The sequence below is a fragment of the Drosophila nasuta genome, chromosome 2L, assembly GCF_023558535.2.
Source record: "Drosophila nasuta strain 15112-1781.00 chromosome 2L, ASM2355853v1, whole genome shotgun sequence".
Lineage (NCBI taxonomy): Eukaryota > Metazoa > Arthropoda > Insecta > Diptera > Drosophilidae > Drosophila > Drosophila nasuta.
The window spans coordinates 22,448,300-22,468,297 of record NC_083455.1 but is presented as its reverse complement, the minus strand read 5'-3'; the positions used below and the strand labels follow the sequence as shown (position 1 = coordinate 22,468,297).

At 37.5% G+C, this 19,998-nt stretch overlaps 1 long non-coding RNA gene across 1 annotated transcript; it reads right to left on the bottom strand.

Annotated features, from left to right (window-relative positions):
• Positions 1-91: 91 nt before the first annotated feature.
• Positions 92-19,580, bottom strand: LOC132798297 (uncharacterized). Its single transcript, XR_009633925.1, has 3 exons — positions 18,284-19,580; positions 16,550-16,937; positions 92-656 (listed from the first exon to the last, which is right to left on the bottom strand). It is a non-coding gene; the product is annotated as an uncharacterized LOC132798297 (long non-coding RNA).
• Between the last annotated feature and the right edge of the window lie 418 nt (positions 19,581-19,998).

The window sequence follows — 19,998 nt, the reverse complement described above, 5'->3', positions numbered from 1 at the left end:
TGACTTTATTTCCTTGTTTAATAGGATTTATAGATTATTTTGTCTTTATTTTATATTTTCCATGAGTTTGACATAAATTTTAAAATTGCTTTCAAATGTTGTAGTGTTTTATTTTTGCGTATTATTTTATTTATGTTTTATGAAGATGAATGTTTAATTATTTTTATTTTATTTCCGAGTTTCCAGCTGAATTTATATTCTCGTTTATCACATTTAAATTTCTCATTACGTAGTTATTGTGCTTTAGTTTATCTGAGCTTGTGTCTCATTTGTTTAGTTAAGAACTCTTTGTGTTGTTGCCAAAAACCAGTTGTTTGCATTGACAGACTCCCATAATGCCGGTCTTGTAACAGATATAAAACAGCACAAGTTCGGATTTACGGGTTTCTGTTAATGGTCCATATGTGAGTATGCACCATTTCTTTAATTGGATTACAATTGCATATTGATTTGTATCCTTGTCCTTTGCAGCTTTTCCTTCCCCTTTTTTTCGTTTTTTGATTATGCATTGTTGTGAAATTCCTTGAGTTTCCTGAGAATAGAAAAAAGCATGATGTTAGTGCTGATATTTATCGAGTTTAATTTGCAAATAAAATCTAATCCTTTTGTTGCGTTTCCATTGCATGTTCCTCTATCAGATGGAATTGTGCTGCGACCTGCAATGAAAATAGAAAACTGTTTTTAATTAAGTTTGTTTTTTGGTAATTAGAATTGCTTGAAGCTGTGCTTGAAATCTATGGGAATTTAGTTTACCTTCACCTTAATCCTCAATAGATTTGTCTGCTGTTGCAAGTTCCAATTCAATTTGCAACAAAGACGCAGCGAAAAAAAAGTGCATTACATATTCATAGCCAACATAAACAACAACAAGAACAACAACACAAAAAGGAAAACATGGAAAATCTGCTCATCGTTTCAGACACGACAAAAATGGCAAAAACTAACGGTTATAGACATAGTTATAGTCACTATATAAGAGTGTGTGTGTGTGTGTGCACCTATATATATACGTATATGTGTTTGTATTTGTGTGTGTATTGGTAGCTTTAGCCTTTAGCTTTAGTTTTGCTTCTTTGGGCAACTTGGCGTTGCGCTTCCTGAACGGCAAATGCTCGAAACAACAAAACTGAAACTCAAATGCCACTGAGCGGCCCCTCGGCAGCGCAGTCGCTGCTGGCAGACGCGCTGCCAGCGTCGCAGTCGCAGTCGCTGCAGCTGCAGCTGATTGCATGTTAGTGTGTGTGTGTGTGTGTGTGTGTGTGTGTATCTATCGTATGTTTTGGCTATATGTTGCTCATATTTGTAGTGGCAGAGAGACGCTGCCAAAATGCTCTGGCTGCGTCTTCACCCATTGGCTTGCCACTGCCACATGTTTCTTTGGTGGTAGCACCACTCACACTCACACACACACAAACACACACACACTCACGCGACGTCTGTCTGAGCGCAGTTCGTTGGCTGTACCTATTTTGGCCAGGACCTGCCTCAACATTTTCACACAGACAACAAAACGGGCAGCGACGTCACACACACACACACACACAAACACATGTGTGTGCTTTCTGGTTTCCTTCCTACTTATGCTGACGTCGCGCAAAAAAACCGGTAACAGCTCAGCCGACGTCGACTGCGACAGCGACGGCAGCAGCGAGAGCTTTGCTTTGGCATTTCCCCTGCAGCCGCAGTCAAAGCTCTCTTTAAGTGCCGCTCTCTTCACTTCGATTGTGCGCTCTCTCTTTTGCCAGCGCGCGCTCTTCGCCTGCATTTGTTTACTTTTTGTTTGTGTTTTGCTCTTGCTGGTGGCCCGCATTGAACTTCTTTTTGTTTTATTTTCGGAACCAGCAGCTTAAAAACTTTTGCATTCGGTAAGCTGCAATTATTTTCGGATTTTGGTCGAGTGCTTTTGCTCATAGTTCTCACAATGTATTCATTTGTGGCCAGCATTTGATAAGACTTTTCCTGGCCACCCAAACAACCAAACAAAACAAAACACAAAATAAGCAAATGTAAACTACACACATTAAGCATACGCCATGTAAGCCGGCTTTTCCACTCAGGTGCAGCAATCTCTTGTCTTTTGCCCGAGCAGCGGCATCATTTGCATATTTCAGTCTGTCTGTGTAATTATAATTTTGTTTTCTACGTTTTTGGGGGGATTTGCAATATTACTTATCCGCAGCGTTGGTTGTGCACAAATAATATCGAAATTCATTTAACTGCACATTAATCAACCATTATTTTCATTCGACAGCGGGTGCGCAATGATGTGGAAATGTTTGCATGCATAATAAACTCTTGGCTATTAATTTTCATATTTACCACATCTCTGTGGATGTGTGTGTGTGTTGGTCTCTTTGTGTCGGTGTGCTTGTGTGTTGGCCATTTAAATATGTAAGTAGTTTGCTTAATTCGTGTATTTACAGCTGCTTTTTGTGTGTTGCATGATTGAGGCCACTCAATTTTAAAGCAGACAACAGACAATTAAATGTTAAATGCAAATAACAAAGCAGGAAGCATTGCAATTTTGATATATCTTTATAGATTTATAATCTCAAACTGTTTTCAAGGCGAGCATGAGGATTTCATTTGAGAATGTTCTTCTACAACCGAAGAGTTTGTCAACTTTTATAGAAGAAAAAAAAAGTAAAAAAAAATATAATTTCATAAACATGTATTTAATTTACAAAAAAAAATGTAAACAATATTATATTGTAAAAAAATTTAAAATAAATTCCAAACCTAATAAACCTTAAGTTCAACTCAATTAATAATACAAAAATAACAATAAAAAAATATATATTTTTTGCAACTAAATTAATTGTATATATTTCTATTTAAGAATGTTTTAAAACTGTTTACAATATTTAGTTTAAATTATAACGTAGCTTTAACAATGAAATATCAGTGCTTCTAGCCTTGCCTCTGGCTTTCAGGTGTCAACGTATTAAATCCCTCGAGAAATATTCTGGTTCTTCAACACCAAAAAACAAAAAAGAACCAAGGCCAAAAGCGCCTCCGCATAAAAAGCCAATGCCACAAACACAAGCACACAAACACACATACACTCTCACACTAATATAGGCAGACTCTGGCACCTACACGAGGCTCTGCTGCACAAAATTATGCAATACGCCATTTGCAATTGCGCTCTCTTAAGCCAATTGCAGTCTGCAGTCGTTGCTCTCTCGCTCTTTCGCTCTCTTTTGTGACTCGCATTCTGCACTCTGTTGGTAAAGTTTTTGCAATTTGCTTGCGCTCTGCTCTTTCAATGCCATTGTCATGGGAGCTGCACACTAACACACACACGCACACACAGAGACAGACATACATAGATGCAGTGAGATGAGCGTCACATGCAAGCAATTCAATTAGATGGCATTGGCCGTAGTTGTTGTTGTTATTGTGGTTGCTGTTGCTCTTGATTTTTGTTTGTATGTGTGTGTGTGTGTGTGTGCTGCCAACTCCTTTCTTGCTTGTGGAGCCACAGACAACAAAATGGTGCTGTTGTTGCTGCCTCTGCCTCTGCTGCGCGGTGCGACGAAGAGACCACGACGACGACGACGACGTCAACGACAACGATGATGACGGAGGCGACTCTTCTGCCATTTGAAAAATCGAGTGGCGAAGTTGGGAAGTTTGTTGGCAAAGCCAAATGCAGAGTTGATTAACCTTTGCGCGTTCTGCTTTGCAACTTCATTCGTGGAGCTGCTGCTGCTGCTGGTTCTGCTTCTGTCGCTGCCTCGACTTCTGCTGCTGTTGCTGCTCCGATTTAAATGCTGGAGCTATATGCAAGTGTATGTGTGTCTGTGTGTGTGTGTGTTGCGTCTCTGTCTGTTGCACTGCCTTCATGTTCGCAGCCATGTTAGCAGCCATTTTTAATAGTCATGAGTATGTGTGTGTGTATGTATGTATGTACCTATGTGTGTGTGTATGTTTGTATTTTCACATGTAGTATGTATGTAAATGTTTATGATTCTCTCTTAACGTGTGTGTGTGTCGCATTTTTTCGGCTACTTCTTCTGCTGCTTGTAGTGTGGAGTATGCGAAGTAGTTTGTGCTTCATTCACGCTAAGCTGCATTGCCACGCCTCCACAACCCCCGCTTTATAATCTGTCCATTCGCTTCTTTCGGCACTCTTGTCGTCGTCGTCGTCGCAACAGTGTTGGTAATTGTAATTGAAATTTGGCGTTGAAGCGAGTAAACGCTACACTCTACCTCACTCTCACACACACGCACACATGTCCTCTCTCACAACCAAACTTGCTCTCTCTCTGTCTCTCTCCACCTCAGCGTCGGCGACAGCGCTGCGATGTATTTTTATTACAGTTGCTGCTGCTGCTTGTGCTGTTTTTTTGGCAAAGTTGTTTTGGCGTTTATTTTGTCGTTTGTCGTTTCGCTTCCTGCTTGTTGGTGTGGGTCATGGTTGTTGCCGCGTCATGGCTACGCTTGCTTGCCTGCTTGCTCGCTTCCCCACTCTCTTCGCTCGTTCGTTCTTTTGTTCAGCACACAAACGTATTCGACTGCTCCTTTTTATGCACCCCCACTCCCTTCTACGTGCCTGTTGTCTGTGTCCGAGTGTGACCAGTCCACTTGCCTTGTTGTGACTGCTCTTTTGTTGCTTGCAAATTGCACAATATTGTCGCCCCGGCCTTTTATGCAATTAAATCATAATGCACAGCCAACTCAAAAAAATATCTCTTTATACTTTATTGTGTGTAAGTATTTTGTGTTGTTAATATTGTACTTTTGAAATCCTAACGAGCTGCATGCATATTGTTCGCAATTTTGATCGATAAGCAATATCGATAGGCAACTTAAAGCTTTCGACTAGTTTGATCGATTTGTTTTACATGCATTTTTAATTATTATGCACACCTGTTTTATCGAATCGGTTTAATGGCACATCGACAACTCTGATTATCAATCGGAATATCATATAAGCTTGTGTGCGTGTGTGTGTGAGTACACTAAGACTACTAGAATTACTTCTTGTTTTTTTTTTTCCTTTTTGCTGCCTTTTGTTTCTGTCTGTTGCTGTTGTCTGTCTTTCTGTTTCTGTTTCTGCTGCGACTTGCGTTGCGTTTCTGTCTTTGCATCTTTTGCCCGATTGCGATTTGTATCTGCTCATTCGTTTTCTTATTGGCTGCTGTTTATTTGCGCTGTGCGTTCGTTTATTGAGTTTGCTTTATGTCTGTCTGCGGGGCGACGTTCAATGAACTTCTTTCAGCATTGCTTTTGCTTTTTGCCGTTGCTGTTTTCTGTTGCGCTCTGCAGACAATGCGACTTTGTGAATCTCAGGCCCAGCCGTCCGCCCGTCCAATGCAATTGCCTTGCCGTATTATGGCGGCGCCCTCTATCGGCCGATTAGTGGCGACGTCGATTCATTTAATCGAAAGGGCCAGCCAAAGAAACAACAACAACAAAAGCAATAGCAGCAGCAACAAGCACCAGTGAAAAAAAATCGCAAGATATTGAAAGCGCAGCAACGAAGATATTAAAATAACTTGCAAGACACAATGGAGAAGCAGTCACAGCAGCAATCGAGGGGGGAGTGGGAGGTGGAGGGCGGCAGATAAGCAGCGCTGGTTTTTGTACTTTAGCTGCCTTAATATAATTTCATGTTATGCCGAGCACACACACACACAAACAAACACACGAGTGCGTGTGTTTGTGTAGAGTGGAGTGGAGAAGAGCTTGATGACGAAGTCACAGCAAAAAGGAAGGCAGACACAGACGCAGACAGCGTATGGGGCTGGGCGGGGAGTCAATGCGAAATAACGTAGAATGACGTAGCAAAAGCAAAGCAGAACAAATGGCAGCGACGGCAACGGCTACAGAAGCAGCGACAGCAACACATAAGCGGCGAAGCCACATGCAATGCAATTTCAAAGGTCAATGACACGCAACGTGCAGCGACGACGCGACGTTAGCAGCAGACATCGCAAAGAGAGTCGCATCAAGAGCGCCAACCGCAAATCGACAGAGAGAGAGAGAGCGAAAGAACGCCAAAAAGCTTTCCCCTGTGCGGTCGTTAAGCTTGCGCTCTCTTCGGCAAGCTGCACAGTGTGCGAGTGTTGTCTCTTTGCACTTTGTGTTTTGCATTTGCATTCTGCAGAATATTTGCAAATTGAATTTTGCACTCGTTTGTTTTTGGTTGCTGGTTGTTGTTGTTGCTGCTTTTCATTCACACACAGGAAATACGCAAGCTCTCTTTTATGCCGCTGCTGTGTGTAATTTTTCATTGTTGTTGATTGCATTTTACGCTGGCTTCGCTCAAATACTGAGACTGACACCCACATGTGCCACAAATTACTTGGCATGCCAAACTCGCAAGAGGCAAGTACATCTTGCAAGGCTCTTGAGGCTCGTCTTGTCCCTGTGAATTATGACTGCGTGTGGGTGTTCCACATGTGTGTGTGCGTGCGTAGTCATAAATTATGTAAAAATATGCAATTATTTCCATTAGGAGAGAGAATACCTCACTCAAAAGACAGCGAGAACTGTCGTCAACTGTGCGAAAAGTTGGCTAATAAAAAGCACGAGTTTGTTGCCAACAAACTTTAAGACATAGTCGAACAATTTCTTAATACTTTCGACGCTTATTATCTAGCTAATTTATGACTGCTCAAGGAGTATAGCTGACTCGCTCTGATACAGTATGCTTTATATATAGTTATCTCTGTCAGACTAATTTAAGCTTTACCTCTAATAGAAATTCTAAAATATATGAAAATGTTTTGTAGATATTAAAACAGACTATTTGTACAGCTAATTTATATCTGCATAGGAGTATAGTTGTCTCGCTTTCACACAATATGGTGGCTAGTAAATCATCATCGCTAAATCGTCATCTCTTTCTTATTAGTCAAAGCTTCACACATGATTGAAATTCTAAATGAATGTTAACTTATTTACATTCTAAAATATAATTAAATAATTATATTTTTATAATAAATAAATTTTTTTTTCATAAATTAAATTCCCTCTATTTATTTATTTAAATTATTATTGTAGATCCACCACATGCATTTATTTCAATGCAGAAAAAGTTATGTACGATTTTTAATTTTTTACACTATATTTTGAAATTCAATTAACAGCAAATGCAATTAAAATGACGCAAATCAAATTACAGAATTCCTTCTGTATGACAAGCGCGATAAATTGTTGATTTTTTCATTGCAAATACCGGCCAATTAAACAATTAACACTCACTTAATTGTGAATACAATAAAGCTTGAAAAAACAACAACAGCGATTTGTGTTATCTTTTCATAGCTACAAAAAAGGTCAGGGATAAAATAAACAAACTGAAACGAAACGAAACGTTCAAACGGGTTAGAGTATTAAACGTTTAATATGCAGCACAAAAGAACACAAATCCCAGAAAATAAAGAGGGAGTAGAAAAAACACAGCAACAGCAACACCAACAAGAAAAAGGGGAAACAGCAACAGAAAAAACAACAAAAAAGCGACTAACAAAGCGTTTGCCGCACGCTATTTTCATCTCCGGCTTTGAGGCTACAAAAAAAAGTTAGGTTAGGTTATGGACGCGCCACATGGAGTGCAACCGTTAACGAGAGAGTGAGTGAGAGAGAGGGGGAGCGAGAGCGGAGGGGGTGACATGACGACAAAACGGGTTCAAAATCCTATGCAACATGGCAACGCTAAATAAAGGAAAGCAAGAGACGAAACACAACACAACACAAGGTAGACGAACGAACCAAAGTCGAGCCCAAACTCAAACTTGATGCACACACACACACACCCCCTTTCCCCCCCTTGACACACCCCCTCAGTTGCACGTTCGCGACTCCAATAGAGCGTGGCTTGGGCAGTTCGCATGGCTTGAGGCTTAAGGCGTAAGCACAGGCCGCAAAACTCGTTTATTGACGTTGCAAAAAAAACACATCAACAGCAACAGTAACAAAACTGCAACGTCATCGTGCAGCAGAAGTACAACAAGAAAAAAGAACTCTCTGTGGCACCCCTGCAGGGCAGTGCAACACGAACACGAACACGAAATGCGGCAGACGCAACCGACGGACAGACAATGTCATTTGAGGATCACTGAACGCTGCTGTTGTTAAACCAGAATTCCATCATTATCGAAGCGTCTCGCGATTCCTGTCCATAGACAAATAAATCTGTGTTGCCTCAAGACGAAACACATTTTATAATTGCTCGTTATACCCTGTAAAGTGATTTAAACGGGTGAAAGTCAACGATAGAAAAGCAAAGGTTTTATATAAATTATATTTAGCGATAGTGCAATACTTTTAAGTACTTTTATCGAAGTGACTCGGAATTTCTGTCCATAGACAAATAATTTTATGTTGCCTCAAAGCGAAACTCACTTTATGGTTGCTAATTATACCCTGTAAATAGTGGTTTAAACGGATGAAAGCAATAGAAAGTCAACGATAGAAAAGCAATGATTTTACTGTCGATAGTAAAGTTCTTTTAAGTACTTTCATCGAAGTCATTCGCAATTCCTGTCCATAGACAAATAATTCTGTTTCGCCTCAACTTGAAACTCACTTTATGGTTGCTCATTATACCTCATCATTAATAGAGATTAAAACGGATAAAAGCAATAGAAAGGTAACGATAGAAAAGCGACGATTTTACTATCGATAATGCAGTAAATATTTCCTAATACATCATTTTGTAGTCATATGGTGTAAATTGTGGTTTTCATCGTTTTTACTATCGATAGTATAGCAACAATCTGAAGTATTGTTTTTAGACTTATTAAAGCTATATTAATATATATCAATATTTAGTTATACACTACTAATTATAATTTAAAAGTATTTTTACTATCGATAGTATAGCAGACATAGAAAAAAGTATTTTTTCTATGAAAGTAAATAAATCAAATTTAAGGTCGATGATAAATAATTTCTTTCTTTCAATTGCTATTAAAAAGATGTCACCAAATAATAATTATAATATATCTGGAAACATTAGTATTATATGTTAACTAAAAAGAACATAGGAAATATTTCTAAAAATATAATTAAAATATGGACTTTCTAGTTTAAGCAATTATCTAGTTCCATTCAAAATGTTATGGCTTTCATACTCCACATTCCATTCGCTTACAGGGTATTTTTAAGTTATAACACTTCTGGTAGAACTTAAGCTCAAACTCTAGTATTTTAGCTTCACCCTGTCGCGAGTGCAATGAGCTGCAGCCTTAGTCCAATTAGTGAGCATGGAAAGCAAACGCAAATCTAATTACGCAGACGCCGCGTGTTACCCCGAAATAAAAGAAGAACACAGCAAGAAGAAAGCAATAACTGAAACCGGTTATCCCATCGACAGTGAGCAGAGCAATTCACAATTCGCCGCAGGCATCGAGGCTGCCAACTGCAGCTGGCCTTTTTTAGCCATGTTGCGCTGTTTAAGCGCTTAAATGCTGACCAACAAGTGCAGTCCGAAAATTGGACAAAGCCAACGGTTAACCTCGTCAGTCAGGCAGCCAGCCACTTGCTACTTGCCCCTTTCACCGTGAGGAATCCACACAAAACTTGCAACTTGCAACTTGCAACCTGTAAACTGCAACTTGCAATCTGCCACTTGTTCAATGCTCTCTCCCGCTTCTTCTTCTTCTGCTTCTTCTTATTGTTGTTGGTGCATTCAATTGGCTTCTTTTGAACAGCGACAGCAGCAACTTCCGCCTTGCGCTTTAGAGAAAAGTCTCCCTCACCTCTCTCTTAGGTTGCCCGTGGCATAAATTAGCTTTACCGTTATGCAGCTAACAGCAGAGGGCAAAAGAAGAAGGGAGCAAAAAGCTGCAGCAACCTCAAGGCATATAATTTGTGTGCAATTTAAAGACAAAAATCTGTTGATTTTTATGGGATTTGCCGATGTGGCATGGTGGTGGCATGATTGCCGGCTTATGTTGCACGATTATTATAAGACAACTTATCCGGAATGCGTGCTGCGAATTTGAAATGAAATTCTGGCAATTGATAGCACATAATTATATGGATTGCATACTTTCCCCAAAGAACTCCAAATTCCAATTGAATCATTATTGTGGTGGTAAGAATATCGAGCTTAAGATAAGCCCCAAAGTATTAATACCAAATGTCATATTTGGTATATAAATATACCAAAAGAGGTAAAATATACCAAATTGTTAGCCAAAGCAATTAAGACTCGATTTGAATAGGCATTATTTGCAATATAAAAGTATTCCTTAAATAACTTCTAAAATATTATATTATTTCAATCTAATCAACACAAAAAATCAATACCGACTGACGCATTTGATATACCGATAATGTACTATATTCAAATTATACCATAGAGGTTAAAATATACCAGATTGTTAGCCAAAGCAATTAAGACCCGATTGCAGTAGCCGTTATTTGCCATACAAAAGTATTTCTTAAATAATTTCTAAGATATTTATTAAATCGCAACAGGAACCATAAATACTGAAGTTATTATTGTATATATCTTAAATAACAGCTCTATCTTTTATATTTATATATATATTATTTTAGTGAAGCTCAGAATCCATTTACAACTTTTCAAAGCTGAAGGAGTTCCTCTATAAAATGCACATTTTTTACAGCATTCACTTCCGGTCGGCAGAATAATAAAACTAGCTGCAGACATCAATTACTAAAATGAAAAACAACTCTTTAAAGCTAAAACCATTTGGATATGTAGCTCTAAATTGTCTTTATTATATGCCGCATTTTAATTGCGAGCTTGTTGCAATTTTTTTTTATTATTTTTTGCAGCAATTAGGATCTATAAATTATAAAATGGTGACTATCTAATGAGCACAGCGATACAATTTCAATTATAGAAAAAAACTGGCAACACTTTTCAAGTGTAATAAGAGAGAACAAAAAAGATGTGTATATTGACAAACTGGCAAATGGCGAGAATTGACAAACGGGAAGACAATAAAATGGCGCACAATATGCGGCAAACTATTTAAATAGCAAATTGAAATTAATGAGAAAAACAATAAAAGCAACAACAACAACCACAAATGCAAAAAGCAAAAAGCTGCTGCGTTGCCTTAGCAACAGAATGTAGAAACAAATATTTAACTATGTGTCACAGAACGAGGCGAATATTCGACAGCCATTTTGCATAAGTAGAAAGAAATAGAATAGTAAGAAGAGAGCGTCAAAGTCGAAGAGAGAGGGAGAGGGAGAGAGAACGAGGTTGGAAGAGAGCAACCAATAGAAAGAGATCGAAACGAGCAACTTGTTTATGTGGTTGCCACATCTGGCGATACTTCAACTTTCTCATTCGCTCAAATTCCTAGAACCAATTCAATTATTTCATTAACATTAACTACATTACGTACAGTGGAAGTTCGCTAAAAGGTATATTGAATGGGTCATTAAATAGTGAAATAAATAAGGAAGTGCGAACCATTATTCAATAGCAAAATAAATAATAAAACTTGACTTTAAACTTAAATAAATGTGTAGAGAAAGTAATTATGTAGAAAAAAAGAATTGAACTTTGGAAAAAAAAAATAATAAATGCAAAAAATTACGATAAAGAAAAAAGAAAATAGAGAAATGAATTGAATACTGAAATAATATAATTTTTTTTAAATAAAAACAATAATCTATAATTTTATTTATATGCAAAAATAAACACTTCAATTTTTTTTTAAATATTATTTTTAATAAACTTTAAATAAAATAATTCTATACTAAAATAACAAAATTTTTATAAATAATGTAATACAAATAAAATAGATTATTATTTTTTTTTTAGAATACTTTTAATTAAAGTCAGTTAAAAATATCATTTAAAAGAATAACATTTTTATAAATACAAAATAAAAAGATCATAATATTTATAAATAAATACATAAAGTAAAAAACGGAAAATTACAAAATTTGAGAAAAAAAATTAATTTTTAAAGTACAAAATTACAAAACTAAAGGCATAAAGTGAAAATGTAGAGATAATAGAATGAAAAGAAACGATTTCAACAAAATAATAATATATTTTATAAATACAAAACATTAAAATTAAATGATGGAACAATTAGAATTAACATTTCAAAAAGAATTACCATTTTATAAATAAAAAATCAAAACAAAAAAAAATAAAAATATATACATAATGTAAAATAAAAAAAAATGTAAAATGTAATTCTCAAAAATATAAAATTACAAAGAAAAACTATAATAATGAATACATGAAGTGAAACAGTAGAGAAATTAGAATGGAGAGTTTGTATTAAACTACAACCGTCTTAAATAAATTTGAATAATATAAATTACATATGATTAAATGGAATATAAATTAAGCCAACGTTAGCCTTTGGCACCGACTTTGGCATAAATCATAAGCAAGGCCCAACAACCAACAAGGCTTGGCAGTAAAACGAGAAATAGCTATAAACAGTTGTCAAGCAAAACATCTCTCGGTTTTTATTGGTCAGCCAAGAGTTGGGCTTTGTGCGGGTGGCAAAGTAGGTGGGGGTGAAGGGGTAGGGGGAATAGGGAAAGGGGTGCGGCTATTGTAGGGTGTTGCATTTGAATAGAACGGAAACAAAGCGAGCGATTCGTTAAAGAGAGAGAGAGACAGAGAGAGGGGAAGGGGTCAGTTTGCCATTACTAATGAGGCGCAGTTGTTGCTTGGCTTTGCTAAATGTCTGACTGTCTAGCTGAGAGTGTGTGTGTATGTGTGTGTGTACGAATGTGTGTCAGAATATAGTCAGCATGTCGCTATGACATAATTTAAATGAACGGATGACATTCATTACAATGCATTTGCAGTAGGCAAATTTATGGGCAAAACTGCATACACTTCTCTCTCTCTCTCTTTCTCTCTGTCTGCCCTCTCTTTCTGTGTGCTTGCTTGCATATCTAAGCTTAGTCATGACCCAACAAAGTCAAACATTAAGACAGCGTCCCGTTTCGGTTACGCTCTGAAAACGCTGCGTTTCCCTCGCCCTCGCCCTCTTTTTGCATAATTCTCCCCCTCTTAGAAACAGTTACAGTTATCTGTGCCTCAGGTGCCTCAGAGATAATAGCGAGTTTTGCCAAATCCACATGTCCAGAAGTCAGTCAAGCGACCACGTGACCACTGAGCCATAAGTCGTAGGGGCCAAAAAAGCGAACAAAGATATCCGACCAGAGTAGATGACATCGAGTGAGTGCAAAGTGCAGCTAATGGGCATTGAGTGGTCAGTAGATGGGCATGATGTGTGTGCCTGGTTTATTGATGACAAGCCGGAAATGTGAAAAGTGCACACACACAGACAAACACGGCGTATACGCAATTTGCAAAGTGCTCGCAATTTATGGTCAACTAATTGAAGAGAAGAGAGAATAGAGCCTGGCATATTTCGAAAATATAAATAAAACCATTCATGTCAATAGCATTTAATCGCTAATAACGTGGCGTATGCGTAATTTTTGTGTGTGTGTGTTGCAAAAGCAAGTTTTAATTGAAATATGTTGCCTGTTGTCCATCATCGCTTGAATTGTGCGATAAGACGCTTAAGCGAAGCCAGATTTAAAAGCACAGAGAATGAGGAAAAGAATAGAGAAAAGAGGAGGCAAAAAAACGTATCTGTGGGATACACAACAAAGCGCCCAAGTCACCGACTTGACTCACTATCTAGCTACGTGCAACGTCTCTGTGCGGCTGCATTGTTTGTGTCGCTGCTGCAAGTTTTCTTTTGCTGCCTTTTTTCTTTGTAGTTTTTCGCCATCGTCTTCGTCTTCGTTTTCTTCTGCCTTTGGCTCATGATATTCTTGAGCAAATGGCTACGATGACGTCGTTGCCATGTCGACAGCAACAGCAAACAGCAACCAGCAACTGATGATGTTCTCTCCGAGTACAGTCATAGAGACAACGAGACAGCGACTCTACAGAGAACAACTACACAGAGAGGTAGAGGCACTTTTTATCGACTCTCTCTCTCGCTGCATCCATAAACTACAAAATTCCTTTTAAAGCGTAAAATGCATTCGATAGATACACACACCAAAGACAACTAGACAGACGAATGGATGTGGTATAGAATGAAACAGAAAAATGCGAATACAGACACAGACAAGACACAGATAGAGAACTCTATATAGCTGTAGTTGTATCTTTATCTGTATCTGTATCTGTATTTTTGTATCTGTTTAGTTGCAGTCTCTGCTTCGCTCTGCTCCGTAGTGCATTCGCATTTCTCTCATCTCTCATCGCTCGCTTGCAATTCAATTTCGCGTTGTCTTTTGTTTGCTTCACTATCAATTGTTGCTGCTGTTATTATTATTACAGCTATTGTTACCTTTCTTTGTAATTTTTCAATTAATTTGCCATTCATACGCATCAGTTGTGACAACAGTTGAAACTCAATTTACGTTTCGATCATTTTTATTTGCATTTTGAAAGATTTCCTAGAACTTTGCTACACGAAATCTATTTTAAAGATCTTTAATTATTTCACAATTATTTTCTATACTCATTTTCCCATAAATCTATTACAATCTCAGCATTATTCACACATTTTATTAGCTGCTATTGAGATCATATCAAAATGTATTCTATTCAAGTTGAAGCAAAAATTGTCTGAACTAATTGCAGTTTTAAACTGTTGAAATATATAAAACCAATTTTATTTAATTCGATTTGAACATTTGATCAATTTTCAGCTTGTCTAGAACCTCAAAATTAAATTGTATTAAACACTTCCTTTGACATATTTGAACTATTCAGGCATATCAAAAAACCTTTCCTACTCTGTTTGCTTTTTTACCGACGGCAAATTCGAAATCCATTTAAAGTTTACTGCGCTAACATCATTTAATTTACAATCAAAGATAATTGGAAATCCTAATTGTAGTTGCAATTACAACAAATGATAATAGCTTGCAATAATCGTTTGTTAAAACTTTTAAAATCGAAAAGAAACTTGAGACAGAAAGAAAAGCGTTTTCAATTTAACTAGTTTTCAAGTGAGTTCATAATCGTATTGCAGTTTATTTATACAAGATTATTGTAAACAATTAAGTTGGCGGCTTCCCTAGTTGGAGAGAGAGAGAGAGAGAGAGAATGACGAATTGCATGACATAAGAGTGAATGCAGCTGACAGCTGAGGCAAAGCTGCAATTGGAAACCACATAAAAAAAGACACCCACGCTCCATTAGAGTGGCTGGTTGATAAAAATCAATGTCAATGTAGCTGCAGAGTTCACTAAGCAAGGACATTCGGACACATGTCAGCGAGACAGAGACAGTCAGAGAGAGAGAGAGAGAGAGAGAGAGAGAGAGAGAGACGTGAGTGAGGCATCAATGCTTGACTGCTTTGACATATGCAGCTAACCAAGCGAACCAACCAACTAAGCAAGCAACCAACAACAACAACAACTGGTTTCCAGCTGTGAGATTACTCTGTGTCCATGTCTCTGTCTCCGACGGTGTCTGGGAATCGTAGAGCGGACTCTGGATAATATTTGCCACAAGTGTGGGTTGTTGCACCACACAGCCAAATGCGTTGGTTCAAGGGCGAACTGTAGACTAAAAATAGTTGCAGCCCGATTCAAGTGACGCTTAAAGTCGTAAGTGTTTTATTCACCACACCGCGTATACGCAATGCAGTGTGGGTTCCATAGCAAGAGAGAGAGAGAGAGAAAAAGTAAGAGAGCGAAAGCGCATTAAAACTGCTTCTAGTAAAGATTAAACAATACTTTATATTTAGTTTAAGTTAAGAAGGAACAACATTAAAAATAAAATAAAATTAAAAAATATAAGAATACAGGAGAACGTGTTTGTAGAGTGAGAAGAAAAAGAAAAAAGATGGATAAGAATAATAAGAATAGAATAAGAGTAGAATAATAAATATAGAAAATATAATAAAAATAGATCAAGAATAAAATAATAATAGAATATGAATAAGATAAGAATAGAATAAAAATAAAATACTTTATATTTAGTTTAAGTTAAGAAAGAACAACATTCCAATGCATGGTTACTATAAAAAATAAAATAAATACGGGAGAACGTGTTTGTAGATTGAGAAGAAAAAGAATAAGAAGAAAAAGAAAATATAAGGATAAGAATAATAAGAAGACTTTAATAAAAATAGACTAAGAGTAGAATAAGAATAAAATATGAAAAGAATATGAATATAATAAGAAAAAATACGAATATAATAAGAATAGAATAAGAGTAGAATAGAATAAAACTAAAATAATAATAGAATATGAATAAAATAAGAACAGTATAAAAATAAAATATGAATAGAATAAGAATAGAATTAAAATCCCATAATATTAATATAATAGGAATAAAATAATAATAGAATATAAATAAGAATAGAAAAAGAATAAAATAAGAATATAATAAAAATAGAATTAAAATAGAATAAGAAAAAAATTAAATGCCTTCAATTCCTAATAGTTTCCCACAAAAATGTATTTTTGTTCCTTCCATAAACATTTTCTATTTTTTAAGTTGGACGCAAATAAAGTAGAATATCCGCAAACTATCTTCAAGCTGAGCTATTGCTGCTAGCGAGAGTTCACTGTGGCTCTTTGGCATACTCACCACACGTTGTTTCATCGTCGGGAGTTGTTGCACTCCGCAGCTTTCGGTCGGTGTCGGTGTCCTGCATCCTCCTTGCACTTGAACCGTTGTCCTTAGACGATGCCGGCAGTCAAAACAGCTGCTATCCCTTTCTGCCTTTCAGTTCACTTTGACTTTATTTTTTCGTTGTTATTGTTGTGCTTTTACTATGCAATTGTTGTTGTTGTTATTGTACTTGGTTGTTGATGTTGTTGTTGCTGCGAGGTTTTTGGTCTTGAAAATTGCAACGCGTGCGCAGTTTCAAATTTCCGAGCTAGTTTTTCGTTGTTGCTTATTTATTTTTTTTTTTTTAGTTTTATTGTTTATGTAATTTGTTGTGTGTGTGTGTGGCAGTTGTTGGATTTGATAACTTTATAGCAAAAAAGCGATGATGAGTAATTGGAAGCTATTAAATTGATGTGTATCCCGTGTTCAATTTCCCACTGTTCATACGTGCGTGTGTATGTGTGTGTGTGTGTGTGTTAGTTGTTGTCTATTAGTGCAATTCAAGGTCATTTGCAAGCCAGGAATTTGTTATTTAAAAGTGACTCATAATTCAAGGAACTAAATGCCCAATGGAGTTCTTGTGGGCTTTTTATCACAAGAAATAAATGCATAAATTACAGCATTGAAAATGCGGAAAACATTATTAAACAGTACATTAATCTTTTTATACAATATGTGCACACAATTTATAATTTAACTTTCTTTCATTATCAGCAGCAGCAGAAGCTTTGAGTGCATTCAACTGTCGTTTGAGCATGACGCGCATTTTGAAAAGTATATACAAAAAATTAATGTAATACATATATATGAATACGCTGATTTTTCATATACTTATTTTTATATATACATTTGAATTATATTATTAAATGCAAAAGCACTCGATGTCTGTCCTTTTTTTACACACACACACACACACACGCTTGCGAATTTTAATAAAAATATATATTATATATGCATTCTTATTCATTCTGCATATCTAAACTGATCGTATTTATTTAGCATATATTTTTAGAATTATTTCCCAAGTTTTTCCCCCTTTTATTTTATTTTTTCGCTATTTAATTTATTTTTTGCACCGACGAAACGAACAAAGCGCACCAACACCAATGCAATAGGCATACTGCACTAGCTGCGTGTGTGTGTGTGAGAGAGCCTATTGCAAACGTATGCGTGTGCATGTGCATGCGCACTGCAAGAAAGCACACGATGTGAACGTCGATGTTGAAGCCGACACAGACTTCGACGCTGACGTCGACGCCAACTGCCAACTGCATTTGTTGTTGTTCTCGTTGCTTTTCCATTGCTGACGCTATCTTGTTGGTAGGGTCGAGGAAAGCAGCGCATATTTTTTTCGCTTTGCCTAGCTACACTTGAACGTGTGCCTGTGTTGCTGTGTGCGAGTTGCGCTGCGCTGCTTGCCGTCTTTCTGTGTATTGGTATGACTTCATTTCCTTTGTCGTAGGTCATCGTCAATGCGGAAAAAAATGCGTTTTACTGCCATGAAAGTTTTGTCTTGGGTTGTTTTTTTAATTTTTGCATTTTGCTAATGCCTTTTACACACATACATATGTGTCACGCTTTTTGTCATTAAATGTTTGCAAATGAAGAATTAGTTCTTTTCGTGTTGTTTTTTTTCCATTAAATTTTTGTATTGCACTTGAAGTTTTTTCTTTATAATTTCATATGTATTTATAATTTTTTTAAATTTACTATTGACTCATTGAATTGCCGTGTTACAGTGTTACCGTTGCTCCCGCTTACATTGCCGTACATTTCAAAGTCGCGCTCCACACTGACAAAAGGGTAGAGAACTTTTTCTCCAAACGTTGCCATATTTTTTTTTAATTTTTTGCCGCTGCACAAAAAAAGCCGATCAAAGTCAACGCTTCGGCTGCACAAAAAGCCGATGCCGATCAAAGTCAACGCTTCGTTTGGCGTCGTTCGTTGTTCGGGCTCGTTGTGTATTTGCAAAAGCAGAAACTACACTACAACGGAGACCCCAAAACGAGGAGGAGACGCCAACGCAGGCAGCACAGCCACCAAAAATGGTAATAAAAGCAAATGAAATCGCCGCCGTTCCAAGTGGGATCCACACATATATATACAAATGCACTTACATAGGGAACAATCAGACAATTACATTCTCTCTTACACACACACACACACACACATACATACATAAACGCATATGCAGCGCAGCGCTGCGACGACGACGAGTGCAACGGCGAAATAAGTTTACGTATAGGGGAAGTGCCGGCCGCCTTTGCGCTTGTATGTGCGTGTGTGTGTATTGCAATTCTCATCTGTTTGCTCACACTCATGCCTTGCACGCCTTACTTGTGCGCTGCTCTCCCTGGGCTCTCATGGCGTCTCACTCTCACCCGCCCAGTCACCTATTGCAATTGTTGTAAATACAGCCGCGCACTTGCCGTCAACTTTTGCTACGTGCCTTTGCATGTTTGAATGTGTGTGTGTGTCTGTGTGTTTGTCTGCTTGTGTGTGAGTGTTGTAATCGAAGGCAATGAATTTAATCATCTGCTGGTAGTGAACTGTGTTGGCAAGAGGGGCATTTGGGATGCTTACCAGTGCTGGAAAATACGCCGCCCACATGCGGAGTGATCGCAAAAGTACAACGCACCTGCAATGCAAATTGATGAACTGAAGAAGAGCGTAAAACGAGCCCCAAACAAAGCCAACGGCAACAACAACAACAAAACGGCAACAATGGACAATGGCCCAACGGCAATGTAACGGAGGACGACGACGCGATGCGGGGAGGCGCAATGACGACGCGAAAACCGCAAAAAACCGTGAAACAAGAAATTATTCGCGCACACTTCAACAGACGAAATAAATACAAGCACAAGTACACAAATACATTCGTATGGATGCGTGTGTCAATGCAAATCGCAAGTACAGGAACAAGTAAAATGCGACGACAAAAAATGCGATGTGAAGAAGAACAAGCAAAGCTGTCAACAGCGTAAGCGACCGCGATGTGCAACGATTCTTTTGCAAATGAATGCAACCAGCGCTGCTGGCGACAAAAGAAAGCTCCGCACAGTGGCAAGAAACCAGCCAAAATGGCCATCAATTGGGAATATTTATTTTAATGGGTTAATTTAGCAACCCTATGTTCAATGTTCACTGCTCTCAGCTTTTTATTAATAATATTATGTATTAAATGTTCAAAATACGTGCATATTTTATTTAGTTTGCTCTTAAGTTTGTTTCAGTTCGATTACCTCTTGCACCAGTGTGCGCTGCAGTGACGGAATGACGCGTCATGCAAAAAATAACGAGCAACCTGCTCTTCGTTGAAGTCGCTGTAAATGGCAAGAGAGCAAACAATCAGTTTCTCTTCGAAGAGTGTCATTGCCTGTGTGTGTGTGTGTGGGTGTGTGTGCGGTTGCATTGGCATTGCC